Consider the following 22,545-nt stretch of genomic DNA (forward strand, 5'->3'; position numbering starts at 1 on the left):
TTCCAAACACTCATGAGGAATGGACAGATATAGCGGAACGTTTTACCAGCGATGGAATTTCCCTAATTGTTGCGGTGCGTTGGATGGGAAACATATAGCGATTCAGGCGCCTGCGAACTGCGGTTCTGAGTATTTCAACTACAAGAAATACAATAGCATCGTTTTGATGGCAATGGTTGATGCCGACTATAAATTTTTATTTGTTGAAGTTGGAGCTTATGGTCGGGATTCTGATGGAGGCGTTTTCGCAAGGTAAAACTAATATAAAATAATATAATTGAACGTTAATAACTAAAAAACATTATTATTTTTCAGATGTGCTCTTTCGACGGCACTTGCAGAAAACAGTTTAAATTTTCCGCCAGCGAAGTCACTTCCACATGAAAGTGATGAAATGCCATTTGTCATTGTAGCTGACGACGCTTTTCCATTAAAAACATACATAATGAAAGCAGTCAGCTTCCGCAATCAAGTGATGTCGTACAAAATATTTAATTATAGGCTATCCAGAGCAAGAAATGTGGTGGAAAATGTGTTTGGCATTTGTGCATCGCGTTTTCGGATCCTCAGAAGGCCGATGGACGTTACTCCCGAACATGCGACAGTTATTGTCCTCGCGATTTGTGTTTTACATAATTACCTATTAATACGCAAGTCTATATATATACGAATGTCTGACGTAGACAAAGACACAAATGGCATTACCGATCCAGGTAATTGGCGAATGGAGTTGGGGGAAAATGGAATGCTTCCAACAGTTCGGCCAAGCACTGTTTTAGGTAAACCAGCAGACAGCGCGATAAATGTCCGTGAAAGATTTATGGAGTATTTCATGACTCCTCATGAAGAGGTTGAATGGCAATATAATAGGACAATATTGCATAACTCTTCTTTGTAGTTTACTCCTATCTTTCTCATTTATAAATGTGTAATTCTATAATTTAACTTATTTTGTAAATACAAAATATTTTCATTACACCTATTTTAAAAACTTTCTGAATTTTAAATAAATCAAAAGTTATATCATTTTGAATTCAATATATATTTATATAATTCATTTCTAATTTTATATTTATTATTTTATTACTAATTATATAAATACAAAGTTCATTTAAAAAATATATAAAAAGATATAAAAAAGGAACATTAGGTACATCATTTCATTTGTCTAGTTAAAGATTTTATATTTAAACGGCATTATGCTGAGCTATAAAATAACAGCAAAATTATGTTTTATTACATATACAACACTGCAACTGTTTTTACCGTGTGAATTTCTGCTGATACTTGAATATCAACTCACATATGTCCTGCTTGAAATCTCTGGCCAGTTGTGGAGATTCTTGGTCCCACTCACGGCCGTTTGATGCCACAAAGTTGCCTAAATCATCCCAAGCATCAGTTTTTGTAGCAGATGTGAGGGTCTCCAGCGCACGTTGAACTACTTCAATGTATCCATTGTCGTTTTTTTCAACAAGACGTTTCCTTAAATTGGGTCGTGATGTAGATGGCGTTGGTGGTATATCGCCAGATACCGTTTCCGACTCAAACAATATTGTTGGAGTGGTCAGGGTCGACGAGCTGTCCTATAATAACAAATAAACACATGAAAAATAAATATTAATATTTTTTTTATAAATTATTATATATACATATATATACTTATATTTATTAAATTTGAAGTGGTGCTCGCTTCAACATTTAATGTAGGCTCGAGGAACTTTAGCGAATTGTAGAGTGGGTTCATGGTAGTCGTTCTTCCAGCACCTTGTCCACTTTTTGTGTGAGCCCTTCGGTTGAAGGCCGCCTAAAAGATATATATATAATGAAATTTTTTGTGTACTATTGTGTACTATATGTGAAAAACTTACGCGAAAAGAACAACGAAGGCTGTTCCACTTGGCTGATACTTCGGCTCGTGGCATATTTAGTGTTTATGCCACTTCATGTCACTGAGCCTCACGCAAATTCCTATCGCGATAATCCGCGGAAAGGAGATTCCACGTTCCTTCCCTTCACTCCACTTCTTGAATTAGTTGCTCAGTCTCCTCCGCTGTCCACTTTGTTTTCATTTTTCGCACCCGCTTGATGCTTGGAATTAACATTTCTGTATTTGCACTCATTTCTTCTGCCATTTTGAAACTGAAAAAGGTTGAAATAATACATTAATTGAAAATAGAAAATATAATAAAACACTTACCTTGAAAAGTGAAAAATCTTTTTTATTTATTTGTGCACATCATTCGCGCGGCAAATGGAAATAATTTACCAACATGTTGGCAAATCTAATTTTGATGTCAAATGTTGTCACATAACGTATTTTGATTGTTTTCATTTCGCTGTCAATTTAAATTGCCGTTCGTTGGCAAATATGCCGGCAAACGCAACTGACACCATATGACAACCCGTTTTCATTATTTTGACAGCATTTGACGTCAAATATGACCTAGTGAAAACCAGGCATAAGTTATGCCGGGTGGTTGACAGTAATAATGAAATGTCGAATCAGCACAACGGCCCTAAGTAAATTACGCTAAGCATAGTTTAAGAATGAAATAATAATTTAAAATAGAACCTGACGGTAAACCGCACAGTACGGTGAAAGGTCTTTTATTCAAAATAAAACATTTTCTGTGCCGTCGCAGAAAACGTAACTTGCGTGACGAAGGCGCCCCATTAGGTATGTTCCTGGCTTCGATGCCAATATCATATCAAATTTAGGAAAATTCGCCAAAAATATGTCCGTTCTAGATCGTAATTGCGTTCTTTTATTTGATGAAATCATCATAAGGGCCGACCTAACTTATAATAGAGTTAATAAGTTGAAAATATGTGTTTTCATATTATATTTCCAAAGGTGGACTTCTTACTCAAAATTTATCTAAAATTTTGAATAAAAATATCGCAGCTTTAAAGTCGATTGGACTTAATGTTAAGGTTTTAGTCTGCGATCCAGAGGCTTCACATTCTTCAATTTTCAAATCAGTAGGAATTAGTGAAGAAAAACCATTTTACATGCATGAATGGTCCAAAGTGTATTGCTATTTGACTACTGCCATCTAATTAAGTCCGTCCGTAATACGTTGCTGAAATATGATATTTCACCTCCTGATGGAATGGTCACTTTTAAAGTTATTAAAAAACTTTGCTCAATTGACCAGAGCAATACACATTCTAAAATCTGTCCAAAACTAACGGGGTCCCATGTTTACCCCAGCGTCTTTGAGAAAATGTCCGTCAAACATGCCACACAAGTTTTTAGCAATTTGGTCGCGGCTGGCATAGCAATGGCTTACACCCAAAATCTATTCGGCAGCGGCGAATATTTAATAAAATGAATAAAGCCTACGAAGTTATTTGTCAAGAGGATGAATGATCTCTTTGACGATTTATACTGCAAAATATTTGATTCAAAAAATCCATTAAAACGTCCGCTTCTGAAAAATGATTCCGGGAAGGTCCAACGCTTCTACGATCATATAGAGTTTTTAAAGTCAATTAATTTACCGAATGGTGTTCGGCTTAAGTGTATTGACGGTTTTCGCAATGTAATTAGGGGAATGTTATGTTGTCAGATGAGCTATTTAGGGATCAAAGGGAATTAGATTTTATATTCCTTGGGAAATTGAATCAGGATGCGTTGGAGAATTTTTTTTATAGAGTCCGAGCCAGTCAGGGTAATAATACCCATCCGACTGCCCATGAAATCCAATATATTGTAGGTCGTCTAATATCTATGAAGATACTTAGACAAATTTTTGAGAATAAGGGGGCAAATTGCGAGGATGATGGCGATGTTAATTTAGATTGGAATTTAGGCCTTGAAGATCGTCATCTTGATGTGCAGGAAATCGATCAGGATTATGAGCAACTCGCTTTGGAATCTTTTGTTATTCCAGACGAAAGTTTCGTTGAAGAGGACGATGAAGCTGATGTCCAAATCAAGCGGTATTACACAGGCTATGGTGTTTACCAGAAAATTCTGTGTAGGATTCAATGCGAAAAGTGCCAAAAGGCAATGACTAAGACACAGAGCGACTTAACGCTCTATTCGGAGGCCCTCATCAGAGTGAAAAATTACAAGGATCACAGCGAGTTAAGGCTAGTCAATCCTAGTGACTGCAAATGATATGGTACGTTAAACTCAACGAATATGCTCATCATTCCAATATTCGTTGTCTAATGTTGTCCGCTATACAACAAGAAACAGAAAACGTTTTCCCTCAATGGTTTGATCAAGCCGATGAGTGTTTTGCTCACAAGATTAAATTGTTGGAGTATTTAGTAACAGTACTGCTCTTTAAAAATTCAAAGCGGCTTGTGAAAGAAGAAGTAATTAGGGAACGACATCGGAAGCGCGATGAAAAAATAAAAAAACAAAACTTAAAAATAAGTTGCAAGCCAGAACCCTTTGACTATCGAACATCTTACTGTTGGGAAAGTAATGAATTTGAAAACTTAAAATAGCTTTTCTAAACACTAATATTAATCAAGATGGATTAAATTGTGTTTGAAAAATCAGGTGAAAATAAATGGCTTAATTTAATTATTAAGTGGTGTGAGAAATTTCCATTTTAAATTTTTAAATCAGTTTTATGATAAATTTAATTTTTTTTTATTAATAACTAATTTAATTAAAATTTTGAAATTATTAGTTTTAAGTAAAAATAATTCAAAGAAAATATCACACATATTTTATAATAAAATAAAAAATGTGTCTTTATTTAAAGTAAAATCATTTGGGATTTGTTTCAGTTCATTGTCATGCAAACCAAGAATAGTACATATTGTTGGAATAAATATATTGTTATGTATCCAAATATTCCCCACACCCTACACATCATATTCCGTACGCTTCCCAACACTTAATCTCTATTTCTCCTTGTCTCCCATCTCCTATTGCAATAATTATCATCTCGTCCACTCCACCCGCTATTCGCTTTAAGTAGGCTATGTGCATTTCTGTGTAACAATGTAACTAGAATAAGTTCAGTTCGATTTTTGAATTGCCGAAATAAAGAACTCGTTCAAATACTTAACTGGCGCAGTCGGAAGCGAACCACGCGTAGTTTTTTCTGGAAAAGAAATTTAAAAGAGTGTGCACAGTAAAACCTAAAAGAAAATTTTGGGATTTAAAAGAAAAATAAAACTATTGTTAATAAAAGGCGCGAGAGTAAATTTCGGCGCGCATAAGTCAAACGTGCATTACATTCGAATTTATTATATTAAAACTATTTATTGGACAAAACAGTCAGACCCGGCTGCCGAAGCAGAAGAGAAATTGGGGAAAGTGTTGGAACGCGTGGAAGAAAAGTTCAATAGTAAACTTCATAAAAAGAGTATTGAGTGTGAAAACAAATTCATCTTATATATCAAATTTACACCAGTAAAAAACAAAAAAAAAAAAACGTACAATTTAAGAAAAAAAACTTAACAGTTACACCAGTGAAGAAAGAAAAGAGTTGAAAAACGTACAATTTAAGACAAAAAAACTTAACAGTTACACCAGTGAGGAGAAAAATAGTAGAAAAACGTACAATTGTGGGTAGAATTGCGTAAAGTCTATAGCGAAAAAACAAGAAAAAATTACATGCAAAACCAATAATAACTGAAATTTAAAGTAAGAAAAAAAAACTTAACAGTTAGACCAGTGAAGAAAGAAATTGTAGAAAAACGTACAATTGTGGGTACAGTTGTGTAAAGTTTAAAGCGAAAAGAACAAGGAAAAAATACATGCAAAACCAATAATAACTGAAATTTAAAGTAAGAAAAAAAACTTAACAGTTAGACCAGTGAAGAAAAAAAGGAGAAAAACGTACAATTGTGGGTACAGTTGTGTAAAGTTTAAAGCGGAAAAATCAAAAAAATTACATGCAAAACTAATAATAACTGAAATTTAAAGTAAGAAAAAAAAACTTAACAGTTAGACCAGTGAAGAAAAAAAGTAGAAAAACGTACAATTGTGGGTACAGTTGCATAAAACCAACATACTTAAAAGAGGATAAAAAAATCACATACACGAGCAACAACAGCGGCAACAGTGACAGCTATAAAAATAGGAACAGCTTCAGCAGCTACAAACAGCAAACACTTGCAAACGTCGAATTGAAAGCTTAACAGAACCAATTGCAGCATCAACAACAAGAACATAATTTCCTTCAAATTAATTTATTATTCAATTCTACAAAATGAAATGTATGTATAATAGAAGTTAATATTACGTATCGTATCGATAGCTTAAGAATTCATTTTTTCCCCTTCTTGAGAAGTATAATACTGATAAGTACAAGTTTGTAACGCAGAAGCGAATTAGAAGTATTGTTGTTTAAGTTAAGAAAATAAATCGAAAATTGTTTAAATTGCGTAATAAGTTATAAACATGGATCAGTTGGACATAAGTAGCAGATTTAAGCTCATTTCGAGTAATCTAAATGCGATTCCGCATTATGATGGCAATAGAGACGCACTACTTAATTTTATCAAAAGAATTGACTTAATGGTGCCTATTTTGGAGCCTCTCCCATCCAAATATAAAGTATTGTTAATGGGCAACATTAAAGACAAAATTACGGGTAGTGCAAGAAGGTCCCTGCTAATGAATGGAAACTTAGATAGTTGGCCATCAATTAAACAGGTTTTGATCGATTATCATGGCGAGAAAAATTCAGTTGAAGAATTAATCGACAAGATTAGAGCATGTCGATGTGACTCTTCAATTGAGAACTTCTATAATAAATTAGCAACACTTTTATGTCGGTTGAACAATGCGCTTTATTTCAGTGAAAACAGATTCCCTGAAGTTAACAGCGAAAGCAATGCCAGAATTGCCCTAAATTCTTTTAAATACGGGTTACCGGAACCTGTCAAAAGCATAATCGTAAGTCGAGACCCAACAAGTCTAAAGAACGCTTTCGAAATCATAAAATCTAACGGCTATTTAAATTATAAAGCCTCGAATTCTAATAATTTCAATAGTAGACTACAAAAAAAATTACAATAGAAATGGAAGAAATTTCGAACAGACATTAAATTACAGAAATACGAGAAGATACGACAATAATAACGAAAAACTCCAAAATCAACATAGACAACAACACAGTTATAACACTCGACAGCCAAATTTTTCTACATAATCGAGACAAACGCACAACATTAGCCACCAGTCACACAGAACACAAAATCACAACCAACAAGCAAACCATAGTACACAATACAATCATTTAACTGGGCGTAACCAACATCTTCATAACAACCAATATCACAATCCTTCTCATAACGAACCTACACTTGAGCCAATGGATATAGGCATGAATGAAAGCAATCAGAATTTTCAATTTGGCGCTCAAGGAAATTACCCTATATAGTCATAAATACGAAGGTAAAAAAACTAAAATTTATTATTGATACTGGCGCCGAATTTAGCATAATAAACCCAAAGCTTTGTAATCCGAAGTGGAGAACAATGTCGCCCACCTTCAATATTAAACTCCTAAATGGAAATGTCTCAACAAACATACGGTATAGCGTACCACTTTTTAAAGAATTTCGGAAAGAAAATCAGTTTGTCGATTTTATTGAACTACCATTTCACGATTATTTCGACGGTATATTGGGAAACAATATATTGCTTAGCCTAAACTGCATAGTCAATTATAAAACTCGGGAGCTTGTTACAGAAAATGCGACACTACCGATTTATTTTTGTGAAGATGAGGAGTACGAAGTAGAAAAATATTTAAAAAATGAAAATTTGCAAGTATTTAGTTGTCAAAACAAAGTACGCGACAGTGCACTTAATAGCACATTTGCAAAACATTTAAATTCAAGGGATGAATCGACATTAAAAAAGTTACTGAACAATCCCGAGACATATTTTACGAGGAAGGAAGCAATCTACCATTTACTAGTGTTATACAACATAGGATTAGAACTAAGACAGATTCGCCAATTTATACCAAACTTTATAGGTACCCGGTTGTGCATCGTGCCAAAGTAGACAGACAAATAAACGAGATATTAGCGCAGAAAATAATTGTTCCGAGCAACAGTCCTTATAATTCGCCTCTATGGGTCGTAACAAAGAAAATCGACAATGGTGGCGAACAAAAGTGGCGAATTGTAATAGACTACAGGAAGCTAAACGAACAGACGATGGACGACAAGTTTCCAATTCCGAATATGCAAGACATATTCGACAAATTGGGAAAGTGTAGCTATTTTAGCACAATCGACCTTACTAAAGGCTTCCACCAGATCGAAGTACATCCAGACGATAGATCCAAGACGGCTTTTTCGACAGCAAGTGGCCACTACGAGTTTAATCGTATGACCTTTGGGCTAAAAACAGCACCCGCGACTTTCCAAAGACTAATAAATCACGTTTTACTAGATTATATCAATAAAATTTGCGTCGTTTACTTGGACGATATTCTAATTTTTTCTACTAGCTTTACAGAACATATTGACTATATAACGAAAATTTTTAAGAAACTAAGAGAATCAAATTTGAGAATTCAAGGCGAAAAGTGTCACTTTGCAGCATTTACAACGAAATTTTTAGGCCATGTTGTTTCAGTTGACGGCATCAGACCGGATAAATCAAAAATTATAGCAATCGCAGCGATGCCACCACCATCCAACGCGAAAGAAATTAAACAATTTTTGGGTATCACAGGGTATTATCGGAAATTTATACGTGATTATGCAAAGGTTGCCTATCCAATGGTCCGATATTTAAAAAAAGATTGCGTTGTTGACACTAAAGATAGTGAATTTTTAAACTCTTTCGAAACATTGAAGAAGTTAGTTACAAGTGAACGAGTTTTACAACCACCGGATTTTAATAAAAAATTTACATTAACAACCGATGCATCTCAGTTTGCCATCGGGTCTGTGCTTAGCCAAAGCGGTTATTCGACTATAGAAAAAGAAATGCTTGCTGTTGTGTGGTCTGTAAAACATTTTCGAACATATCTATACGGTCGCAAGTTTACAATTCAAACCGATCACAAACCTTTGACGTGGTTAAACAATCTCAAAGAGCCTAACATGAAGTTACAAAGATGGAAAATTCTTCTTAACGAGTACGATTTTGACATAACCTATATAAAAGGTAAGGACAACACGGTAGCGGATAGCTTAAGCAGATACGTAAAGAATGAGGATTGCAAAACAGCAATAGTATTTAATAACGAAACTATTCAAAACAATAATAGTGAAGAACAATTAGAGACATGATCCACGGACGGAACGGTTCACAGTGCGCAGGAAGATAATTTAAAATACATTTTTTTTACAGAGAAATCCATTAATTATTTCAAAAATCAAATCTATCTTAGATATGGCGAAAACGAAAAGTTTTTTATAAAAATTGTACACAAAAAGTGTCAATCACACATTGTTGTAACAGAAAAGTCGAATTTAAAAGAAATAATGCCAAAAGTATTGTTAGAGAATGGGTTAATGTGCATTTTTTGTGAGAACGACGAACTTTTTCTTAAATTTCAAAACATTTATACTCAGAATTTTCAAATTCAAAATCTAACATTGTATAGATCAAAGACAAAACTAATGGAAATTACGGACAAATATGAAATACTAACTATAATAGAAAACGAACATCTTCGTAACAATCACAGAGGCATACAAGAAATATTTCTTGAATTGAAGAATAAAGTTTTTTACCCTAAATTATTTAAAATAATAACAAAAGTCATTAATAATTGTTCAATTTGTAAAATAGCAAAACACGACAGAAATCCAGTTAAACATCCTTATCAAATAACAGAAACTTCAAAGTATTTCAACGACCTAGTCCATATAGATATTTGGTTTCCATACAGAAATGTAATGTATCTCACAACAATAGATAAATTTTCAAAATACGCAACGTTCCATAAACTTAACGACAGGAATTGGATTGCGATCTTGGCAGCTTTGAAGCAACGTATACAATTTTTAGGCAAAATGCGGAAACTAGTTTTTGATAACGAACGCTGTATACTGCACAGCGCAGTAAAATTGTTTTTGGAAGAGGAAAACATTGCGACACATGTAACCACCCCATGGCACAAAACAGGTAACTCTGACATCGAACGTTTACACGGTACTCTAAACGAACATTTGAGAATAATAGAAGCAGATAAAAGCAATAAGACAGTAGAATTAAGTGACAAATTTTTCAAAATATTTAAAATGAGGCTAATTGATTTTATAATTAAAAATTTTGACAAAGAATCGATTCAGAACTTATCTAGAAAATACGAAGAGGAAAAAATTGAAAGAAGCTTAACAAAAAGAGGCACCATGAGTCAATTCAGTTGGATAACGTGGTAGTTAACAGACAAATTGCAAAGAATACACCTAAATACAAAAAATTGGATAAATATGAGCGTCATGGTAATTATGTAATAGACACATCAAATAAAAGAAGAACGAAATATTATAAAACACAATTGAAACGCAAATATAAATTCCAAAATGAATGAAGACAAAATTTATGGCAAATGTAAAAAAAAAAAAAAAAAAAACAAAAAATGTTTAAAACTAAATGTATGAGTTATAAATCAATTAAAGAAATTTATGTAATATGAAAAAAAATGTTTAAAACTAAATGTAGGAATTATAAATCAATTAAAGAAATTTATGTAATATGAAAAAAAAATGTTTAAAACTAAATGTAGGAATTATAAATCAATTAAAGAAATTTATGTAATATGAATAATTTGCCGAGACGCAAATTTCCTAAGGGTGGAGGTGTTATGTATCCAAATATTCCCCACACCGTACGCTTCCCAACACTTAATCTCTATTTCTCCTTGTCTCCCATCTCTTATTGTAATAATTATCATCTCGTCCACTCCACCCGCTATTCGCTTTAAGTAGGCTATGTGCATTTCAATGTAACAATGTAACTAGAATAAGTTCAGTTCGATTTTTGAATTGCCGAAATAAAGAACTCGTTCAAATACTTAACTATATTGTATTTATTGTGAAATGCGCACTTGAGATTAGTTACAAATTTGAGTGGAAAAATAATTGACCTGCCAGTCATAGTTCTAATTCGATAATCCATTTTAAAAAGAAAAACTTATAATAATATACATAACTGTAAACTGCGAAAGTAGGTGTAAGTGAACAATGCGATAAATAAGAACACAAACTAAACATCGCAGTGTTGCCAGACTTATGCAAAATCTTATACATACATATTAAGCTTATTCTTATACAATTTCAACACTTCTTCTTAAGGAAATATATGCATGTTATACAAAATTATAAAAATTACATTTTAATTCAAACCAAGTAGTTTTGTAAAGTAACAGTGCTTTTGCTTACATAATTTTTTAGTAAATATATCAGCAATGTTTTTATCAGTGGAAACATATTTTAATACAATTTCATTGCTCGCAATTTTTTCTCTTATAAAATGAAATTTAATGTCAATATGTTTTGTTCTTTTATGATGTACAGGATTTTTGGAAATATGTTGAGAGCTTAAATTATCTCCGCACATAATCATTGTCTCCTGCTTTGTCCATCCAATTTCGGTTAAAAGATTACATAAGTATATTTCTTCTTTAGAGGCTGCAGTCAGAGCAACATATTCCGCTTCTGTGCTGTTTAAGGCAACAACACTCTGCTTTGCTGAAGACCAGGAAAATATGCTTCCACCCAAAAGGAATGCATATCCAGAGTAGGATTTTCTATCCTGCTGATCGTTTGCCCAATCGGCATCTGCGAAACCTTGCACGGGTTCGCCAACTTCCCGGTATACGATTCTCAGATGAACTGTACTAGAGAGATATCGTAAGGCGTGCTTAGCGGCAGCTTCGTGCTCCGCATGTGGATTTGTATTGCGTTGCGACAATTTACCCACAGCATGCAAAATGTCAGGCCGGCTCAAAATTGCTAGGTACATCAACGACTCTATTAGTGATTGGTATTTATTTATAGTTACCTTAACGCAGCTATCATCCTTGCAACCGATATGAAAACCTAGGTCGAGCGTTGTTACAGCTGCACGACAACCCAAGAAAATATGAGGCAGGACCTCCGTCGAATCTCGAATTTTGATGCTATCTTCTTCTTAATCGCGCGTATCTCGTTCTCGCTGGGTGATATGATTAATAAATCGTCCTCGTAAACAGCGATGTAGCTGCTTTGATGCTGAGTCTGCTTGAAGTAAAGGCAAGCCTCGTGCTTGCTTTGTTTGAATCCAATATTTTGTAGTACTTCATCTAGCGTCTGGTTTCATACGCGACCGGATTGCTTAAGCCCATATATAGCTTTATCGAGCTTTAAAACTTTGTTAGGATGCTTTGCGCTTACGAAATTTTGTGGTTGCTGCATGTATACTACTTCATCTAATTTGCTGTTTAGATATGCGTTGGAGATGTCCGCTTGATGCATGTATAGCTGTTTTTCTGCAGCTATGGCGAACAACATACGAATGGTTTCGTAGCGTATTACAGGAGAAAAGGTTTCACTGTAGTTGATTCCCAATTGCTGTCCGCAACCCTTTGCGACCAATCTAGATTTGAATTTTTCGATTTCATCATCTCAATTTCTCTTTACTCGAAATACTCATTTCGAACCAATTGACTTTGCACCAGTAGGCAAATCAACCAACTCCCAAGTGTTGTTAGCTATAAGTGCATTGTACTCTGATTGCATTGACGCTTGCCAATTTGTTGCATATTGGCTCTGCAATGCTTTTGCGACTGTTTGAGGTGTTTCGACATCATCAAAAGAATTCAAGTTATTTAACACGTTATACGCCTTTTTGGGTCTGTCTGGTTGACCTGTGCGTATAATTTTTGGACGCCCTGGGCCCCGTTGTTGCGTTTCTTGTTGATCATTATCACTAGCGCTGACAAACTCTTCTTTTTCTTCGTCGTCGGAGTCGCCACACTCGTACTGTGGTTTATCGTTACAATTTTCAGATGTTGACTCACTTTCAACCTGATTTGACGTTGCATCTTCTTCAGAAGACGTGTGTGACTCAAGACGAATAATGTTTGTCTCAAAGTCATCATTTCGCTCTGATAAATTACATTTCTCAGATGTTACTGTGTCAAACTCACCTTCAACAAATTTGACATCCCTGCGCTCTATCACTGTACGTTTATTGCGATCATACAAGCGATAAGCTTTTGCTGATATTGAATAGCCGACGAAAATATACTCTTTTGCCTTTGCTTTAAATTTGCCCGTTTTATTTTTATCTATAGCAAATGCACGTGAACCGAAAACTCGAAGATGTTTTACCGACGCTTTGCGATCTTTCCACATTTCGAAAGGGGTACACCCATTTAAAGCCCTAGTGGGGCACCTGTTGCGCAGATATGCGGTCGTATGTACAGCTTCGGCCCATAGAAATTCTTCTACTTTCGCGTGAATCAATAAACTTTTCGCCATTTCCACTATTGTACGGTTAACGCGTATAGCAACGCCGTTTTGTTAAGGCGTGTATGGAACAGTGTTTTGCCTTTTTATACCGCATTCATTTAAAAAGTTATTAAATTCATTGTTCATATATTCAGTTCCGTTGTCACTACGCAAACATTTTATTTTGTTACCGGTTTGCAATTCAACGTAGCTTTGAAATAGTTTAAATTTCTGAAACACTTCATTTTTAGCGCGCATGAAGTAAAAAAAATTTTTACGCGTATAATCATCGATGAAGGTCACGAAATAGCGATTTCCAGCTATTGATTTAACGTTCATTGGGCCACAGACGTCGCTGTGCACCAACTCAAGTACACTTTTTGTCATACGCTTTGCGTTTTTAGAGAATGGTAATGCACACAATTTTGCTTGGTTGCATGTATCGCAGTTAATGTCCGTATATACATATTCAATGTCCATACCTTCTACTAGTTTTTTATCATTTAGTAATTTTAAACTTTGAAAGTTTAGTTGGCCAAAGCGATTGTGCCACTTTTTTGCATTTGATGTGTCCCTTAACATATGCACTTCACTGCTTTCGCCAGCGTTTCATACAAATACAAGTTGCCTTCTTGCTTTGCTCTTAACACAACTTTATTGTTTTTGTTTTTTATTTGCACTTCTTTTTCGCCAAATATTATTGAATTTTTGTATTGTGTCGATTTACTAATCGACAAAAAATTCATTTGCAAGGAAGGTACGTACAACACATCACGCATTTCAATATTTCTTTTGTTTACTTTTAAGACAACTGTGTCTATACCGAACGATTTAACGTATTTATCAGCTGTTAATTTTACCGAAGTCTTTGTTTCACTGAACGACACAAACATGTTTTTGTTGCAGCACATATGTGTTGTCGCGCCACTGTCAATACACCATGTATTTTTTCTTTGCTCCGCGGCACTTACATGTAACAGACAATTTGAATATTCTGCTTTGCACTTGTTTTCTTGCGCTGTCGCTTTTTTGCGACATTCACTAGCACGATGCCCAATTTTATCGCAATAGAAACACTTGCCTTTGAATTGTTGCTTTTGATCGTTTTTTTATGTTCTTTTTTACACTTTCGTTATGACTACTGTTCGTTTTTTGATACTTATTGTATTGCGCATCCCTTTGCACATGTGTGTGTGCGTATACCGACGCACTTGAATTATCGCATTCGCTTGTTTCTGCCTTTCGCGCAGCTTCTTCTAGAAGTTTCAATTTTACACCTTCAAAAGACGGCAAGTTGTCACGCGTTTCAATCGCAACAATAAAATTCTCCCAAGAATTTGGTAGGCTACACAAAAGCATAATTGCTTTAAGCTCATCATTAATTTTTTATGTCAAGCTTAGCTAATTTGTCTGTAGTTTCGACAAATGTTTGCACGTATTTTGATGCGTCTTCCCCTGGCTGCATCTTTAAGCGCAAAAGCTTTTGGTAAAGTTGAACTTTTCTAACTGGTCCAGTCAAATTTTCTATTTTCCATTTAAATTTTAGCTTTTGCCTTCGTCGCCAAAAGCTGCTTTGTAGGAAAAGGCTTGCTCGGGGAGAGGTGTATGAAATTGATTTTATAAATGAATCAATTTTGTTCATTGAATATGCAAAAACCACAAACATTGTTCATGAATGAAAATTTTGTTGATGTGTAATTTACTATAAATTTTCACGTGGGCAATTTGACTGCCATATTGATTTCGTATGTGACGATTGTTGTTTTTGTAGAACAATATTTGTAATTTTTAGGGCGGCATATTTTCAGGTGAACCCATATGAATATGTATGATGTGAATGTATATTATTTGTGTGGGAATCTCAGGAGCACATATCTACATGTGTACGCATATGTAAGTATGTATGATGGTGTTTGAGACGATTGTAGAACAATATTTGTAATTTTTACGGGCGACATATTTACCTGTTCAAGCATATATGTACATATGTAAGTATGTATGATGTGTTGTTTTCGCAGAACAATGTGTATGCATTATACGGCAATGTTACACACATGCAAATATGTATGTATGTTCATATACATTAATGCGCGGTGATATAGTGTATTGATAAATCAGAGAACGTTTATCATAGAGAAGGTTCACGTTTCAAATAACGTAACTTTTCGAAAGGGTACTCGGCAGAGATGGAAGAGTCTCACCACAGACAAATTATAAGCGTGTTTCACCACGAAAATAGCAGAATTGAGCATTTTCAGCGTTAAATGAGAAAAATAATGCTAATTCCAATGTAAACAAATTTATGCCTACAGAGAATCGTTTATTTCCTATGACCAAACGACTCGGCATATAATTTATATATGATCCGTATATACATATTTGGTATTTACCAATTTTATGATGAATTCCATAAAAACTTTGCAAATGTGTATATAATGCATAAATACGCAAAAAACAAACTTTGAGTCACTGTCCAAAAATTTCAACTTGCACTCACTCACATAACGTAAAAATGAATTCTTATGTTTGGGTAAAATAAGGACCGAGTCTCATTAGTGAGAACAACAACGAGTTCGCTCAACTCATAGCACTCTCATGTACTGAACACAAAACGACGACAGACGACAAACGACAAACGACAAACGACAAACGAGAGTACGAAAGTGAAATGAAAACAAAACAACACAGCTGTCCATTTTGCATGTACACAACGTTGTGGCCATACTAATATCTTGCACTTCAATGAAATTTTAATATTTTGTTCAAAGTTAAATTTTTTATGCAAAAAATAAGTAAATAGGTATATATTTTTGTTTTAAATTATCAATTGTTATTACAAATGATATAATAGAGCTATTTTATGCTTTTATTTGTAAAAAAACGGCAAGTTTGTAAGAGCTGTGAATAATTTTACATTTTACATATTAGTGGCATCCCCACTCTTCCTCATCTCTCTTCTTCCATTCTACTGTCGTTCTTCTGTGTTTGGCAAATAGGAGTTAGCGAGAATGACAACTATCGGCCTATAGTCGTGTATTCGTGTCGTCGTCAAAATAAGTGTCCATAAGAACGTGTGGAATATTTGACAGATGTCGTTTGTCGTTTGTCGTCTGTCGTCGTTTTGTGTTCAGAGCATCACAAGTAACGATCCACTCTCTGCAGAATTGGTCTACCAAAGCATTTCATTGTGTTGGTGTGAATTAATTCTGTGCAAGAAGGATGTTGGCTGAGTGAATGATGTTCGTGTGAATTAACAAGTGTTAATTCGAGTTATTCTAGTTGCACGACTAGAAAGAAGTATGTAAATACGCATAGATAATTTCATACGAATGTGGATAAAAAAAATATTTCCAATATTCAATTTTATTGCAATTTTTCAAGAAGTTTATTTAGGGATTAATAGACTTAACAAAATATTATAAAAAATAAAAATATTTTAGAACTAAAACCTGTCCTTTGGAACAATTGAAAAAAAAAACTGTTTTTAAATGTATTATGCTGATAAACTGTCGATAAATCGTAAAAAAAAACATTAGGGAAAACCAAAAAATATACGTACGTGCGACGTAAGAGTCTTTTTATATCGACTAACGAGAAACTTATGCATATCATGAAATGAAATTGTAATGAAAAGCATCAAATACCATACATGGATACATATGTATTTTTAATTTTTATGTATTCTAAACTATAAAATAAAAAAGAAATTCACTTATGCAACAAATATACACATAATTCTTGTATTAAAAAATAAAATGTAAAGCCCTTCAGTCTCATATAACTTAAAAAAATGCGCTTTTAAAAACTTAAAAAAAAGAAGCAATTCATTTATCTACCAAAAATATACAATATATACATAATTCATTTATTAAAAAAAATGTGTAAATCATTCACCAGTCTTTTTGAACTTAAAAATTAATGACTTCAGAAAATTAGAAAAGATAATTATCAAATTCGTTTTCAATGTTACACATGTGTTTCCTATTAGTTTAAACTCTAGAAATAATTAATTAATTTACATATTCGTATGTAAAAACATGATTTTTCCTACAGTAACAGGGTTAGACCCAATAACACAACGCTTTTCAGAAAGTAAATTTTTGGCATTTGAGAATATTCTCTCAGACGAGGCACTACTAGCCGGTGTTGCTAAGATTTTTAAACTCAATTTAAAAAGTAACGGAAATTTAAGTTTATTTAATTCCCACCATTGTAAAACTTCGTTAACATTTTCGTATAACAGTAATTCATTTTGAACTCGATCAAGATTACGGCCAGTACAATGCAGGCAAACATGTTGTGGGGAAAACCCTTCCGTTTATCTTCTCTATTTGCTTGCTTAGCTGAACACTATGGGTGCACCCTGTTCTGTTAAAAGAATGAGAGAAACAATGAATTCACATAACAATAAGTGACGATCACACACTATTCCACTACTAAGCGAACGCTAACGCTTTGCATTCACTGCTGGTTGATGATATTCATGTTAAAAGACCAAGCGGTCGCACATTTGCCCATATATGTATACTTATGTAAGTATGTAATTATGTGTGCAAGTTAACGGCAGCAGCCACACAGAGACCTAATGATAAACGTAAACAAATTGTATCTTCTTACAGTATTACTGCTTGGTCAACCGCTTACGCGATTATAGCCGAGTTAACAACCGCGCGCCAGTCGTTTCTTCTTTTCGCAACGTGGCGCCAATTGGATATTCCTTCTCCACTTGGTCCTTCCAACGGAGTGGAGGTCTTCCTCTTCCTCTGCTTCCCCCGGCGGATACTGCGTCGAATACTTTCAGAGCTGGAGTGTTTTCGTCCATTCGGACAACATGACCTAGCCAGCGTAGCCGCTGTCTTTATTTCGCTGAACTATGTCAATATCGTCGTATATCTCGTACAGCTCTTGACTGCGATATTCGCCGTGGCCAACGCACAAAGGACCAGAACTTTTCTCTCGAAAACTCTCAACGTCGACTCATCCGTTGTTGACATGGTTCAATCCTCTGCACCATATAGCAGGACGGGAATTATGAGTGACTTATAGAGTTTGGTTTTTGTTTGTCGAGAGAGGACTTTGCTTCTCAATTGCCTACTCAGTCCGAAGTAGCACCTGTTGGCAACAGTTATCCTGCGTTGGATTTCCAGGCTGACATTGTTGGTGGTGTTAATGCTGGTTCCTAAATAAATGAAATTATCTACAACTTCAAAGTTATGACTGTTAACAGTGACGTGTGTGCCAAGTCGCGAGTGCGACGACTGTTTGTTTGATGACAGGAGATATTTCGTCTTGCCCTCGTTCACTGCCAGACCCATTTCTTTTGCTTCCTTGTCCAGTCTGGAAAAAGCAGAACTAACGGCGCGGGTGTTGAGGCCGATGATATCAATATCATCGGCATACGCCAGCAGCTGTACACTCTTATAAAAGATGGTACCTTCTCTATTTAGTTCTGCAGCTCGAACTATTTTCTCCAGAAGCAGGTTGAAAAAGTCGCACGATAGGGAATCGCCTTGTCTGAAACCTCGTTTGGTATCGAACGGCTCGGAGAGGTCCTTCCCGATTCTGATGGAGCTTTTCGTGTTGCTCAACGTCAGCTTACACAGCCGTATTAGTTATGCGGGGATACCAAATTCAGACATCGCGGCATAGAGGCAGCTCCTTTTCGTGCTGTCGAAAGCAGCTTTGAAATCGACGAATAGGTGGTGAGTGTACATTCCCCATTCACGGGTCTTTTCCAGAATTTGGCGCATGGTGAATGTCTGGTCGGTTGTTGATTTACCAGGTCTAAAGCCACACTGATAAGGTCCAATCAGTTTGTTGACGGTGGGCTTTAATCTTTCACACAATACGCTCGATAGAACCTTGTACGCGATGTTGAGGAGGCTTATCCCACGGTAGTTGGCGCAGATTGTGGGGTCTCCTTTTTTATGGATTGGGCTTAGCACACTTAAATTCCAATCGTTGGGCATACTTTAATCCGACCACATTTTGCAAAGAAGCTGATGCATGCTACTTATCAGTTCTTCGCCGCCGTGTTTGTATAGCTCGGCCGGCAATCCGTCGGCCCCTGCCGCTTTGTTGTTCTTCAGGCGAGCAACTGCTATTCGAACTTCTTAATGGCCGGGTAATGGAACATCTGCTCCATCGTCATCGATTGGGGATCGGGTTCGCCTTCTCCTGGTGTTGTGCGTTCACTGTCATTCAGCAGGCTGGAGAAGTGTTCCCTCCATAATTTAAGTATGCTCTGGGCATCGGTGACTAGATCCCCTTTAGGGGTTCTACAAGAGTATGCTCCGGTCTTGAAACCTTCTGTAAGCCGCCGCATCTTTTCGTAGAATTTTCGAGCATTACCCCTGTCGGCCAGCTTATCAAGCTCTTCGTACACAGGCATTTCGGCCAAATGCGTCTCGCTTCCCTCTTCAACTCTCGGTATCTATCCCATCCTGCACCTGTTGTAGTTGATTGTAACGTTGCGAGGTAAGCAGCCTGTTTTCTTTCCGCTGCGACACGGCACTGCTCGTCGTACCAGCTGTTCTTTTGCACTTTCCCAAAACCAATGGTTTCGGTTGCAGCTGTACGTAAGGAGTTTAAAATTCCGTCCCACAATTCCCTTATGCCGAGTTATTGACGAGTGCTCTCAGAGAGCAGGAGTGCAAGCCGAGTAGAAAATCGTTCGGCTGTCTCTTGTGAACCTTCCTTGTGTTTGTTGGTGAGCGTTTTTTGCTGCACAGAGGCGGGTGCGAATTGTTGCTGCAACAATATAACAATATAGTGGTCCGAGTCGATGTTAGGACCTCGGAGCGTACGCACATCTAAAACACTGGAGACGTGTCTTTCGTCTATCACAACATGATCGATCTGGTTGGTGGTTTTTCGATCCGGAGACAGCCAGGTAGCTTGATGAATCTTCTTATGCTGGAATCTAGTACTACAGATAACCATATTTCGGGCCCCGGCGAAGTCGATCAGCCTCAACCCATTTGGGGATGTTTCTTCGTGGAGGCTGAATTTACCGACCGTAGTGTCAAAGATACCTTCTTTGCCCACCCTGGCGTTGAAGTCGCCAAGCACGATTTTGACATCGTGGCGGGGGCATCTCTCATAAGTGCGCTCCAAGCACTCATAAAAGACATCTTTGGTCACATCGTCCTTCTCTTCCGTCGGGGCGTGGGCGCAAATCAGCGATATCTTGAATAACCTCGCTTTGATGCGGATTGTGGCTAGACGTTCATTCTCCGGAGTGAATGATAGTACTCGGTGACGGAGTCTCTCTCCCACCACGAATCCAACACCATACTAACGCTCCTTTATATGGCCACTGTAGTAAAAGTCACAAGGACCTACTTGTCTCTGTCCTTGTCCCGTTATCGCATTTCTTGGACGGCGGTGATGTCAGCCTTTGTTGTTACGAAGACATCAACCAGCTGGGCAACGGCACCTTCCCAATTAAGGGACCGGACATTCCAGGTGCATGCCCTCAATTCGTAGTCCTTATTTCGTTTGCCATGGTCGTCATCAAAAGGGGGGTCTCTCATCCGAGGTTGTTGGTGGTTTTTCATTGGGGGTGTTCTTTTACGTGGCGGGTCCAAAACCCAGCGCACAACCCTATGTAGGGGGATGTTTCGCCTTCTCACTTTAGCTTGCCTTCAAGCGGATGTTCTTAGGCTACCCAGAGGATACTTGGTCAAAGACCGGAAGTCGTGAGCTGCTTGAGTCATATGTAAAAGAATCGTTTCTGGCCACTCCCAAGTGAATGGCGATCAGAGAACTTTCCTCACTAGCGTGAACTTCCACACATGACTCCATCAAACAAACAAAAAACTTCAACAGCAAATATAAAGTGATTTCAAAGTTTGAATTGAAGAAAAAAACTGAAAGTGAACATTTGTGAAAATTTCAAAGAAATAAAAGAAAGTGTGTGGATCCATAAGCATCCACATAAAAAACGCTGAAAGCCCATCATAAAAATAAAAGAATCAAAAAATTTCTGTAAATCAGAAATTTCGCCAAAAACATCTTATTTCATCTAAACCTCACACACGGCCGCCAACGACGACCATCGCATAACCAACCGCCAAAATTCTACTCAAAAAGCAACAGCAGCAGAAAAGGCAACGATAGCCGCAACAGCAAAGGTAACAACAGCAGCAATAGCAGCAACAACATAAAATTAGTTGTAAGTAAGACCATATTTATTAATTAAATGGGAAATAAACCCAATTATATTAAGTATAAAAATGCCATTCACAACCGTCCGTGTTTGAAAATAAAATAAAAATTATATATCAAATATATACAAATTATATTAAATTAAATCTTAAAAATTTTAAATGAAGGCTCGACCAGCCAAATAATAAAATATTTTTAAAACCTCCGGTTTTTAACAAAAACTCAATTCTGCGATTCTGAACTTCAGACCCTCCAGAATAAAAGATCATTATATATGATTGTAAATATTATGAAGTAAGAGCAATTACACAAAAAGATGGCAAATTAATAATTGATAATGAAATCGCGAATTGCAAAAAAGAATATATAAATCTAAAAAAATGCAAAAAAGAAATGATAAATACTTATTGTAAAATTAATAATAAAAATACTTGCCTATCAGATATTTTGTCCAATAAAAAGGAAAATGTAAAAAAATTAAAGAAAAACATAAAGAAATAGATATAATTAAAGAAGGAGCAATATTAGTGTCTGGAAATCATACTATCGATGACTCTGCCATAAATGGAGTTTACCTTGTAACATTTGAAAATTATACAAATATTGATAATATAACTTACGAAAATATTGATTGTAAAATTTGGAATTATTTAAAAAATAATCATATTAATAACTTTGAAATTATAGAATACATTGAAAGAAAAAATAAAGAATTTGAATTTGAAAACATGAATATTTCATCATATCACTTTTCTGGTACATGATTGTAATAATTGTACTATTAACAATAATATACATAATCTATAAGATTTTAAAATTAAAAAAATCATATAAAACTAATAAGCAAAGTAAAAAAATAAAATTCCAAGAATTATCATATAACGCTATTTTAGAAAGAATCTATAATATATCAAAATATGATATTGAATCCGGGAGGATTCATTTTAGAGGGGGGGAGTTAACGGCAGCAGCCACACAGAGACCTAA

The 22,545-nt window shown here is 35.6% G+C and overlaps 1 protein-coding gene and 1 pseudogene across 1 annotated transcript in view; both read right to left on the reverse strand.

The window, feature by feature from the left end:
- LOC115065766 (carcinine transporter) overlaps positions 1–22,545 on the reverse strand; it is a 1,371,383-nt gene that overhangs the window by 204,896 nt on the left and 1,143,942 nt on the right. The window lies entirely within an intron of this gene.
- Positions 1,156–4,684, reverse strand: LOC125775515 (uncharacterized; annotated as a pseudogene).

The sequence above is a fragment of the Bactrocera dorsalis genome, chromosome 1 (assembly GCF_023373825.1).
Source record: "Bactrocera dorsalis isolate Fly_Bdor chromosome 1, ASM2337382v1, whole genome shotgun sequence".
NCBI lineage: Eukaryota > Metazoa > Arthropoda > Insecta > Diptera > Tephritidae > Bactrocera > Bactrocera dorsalis.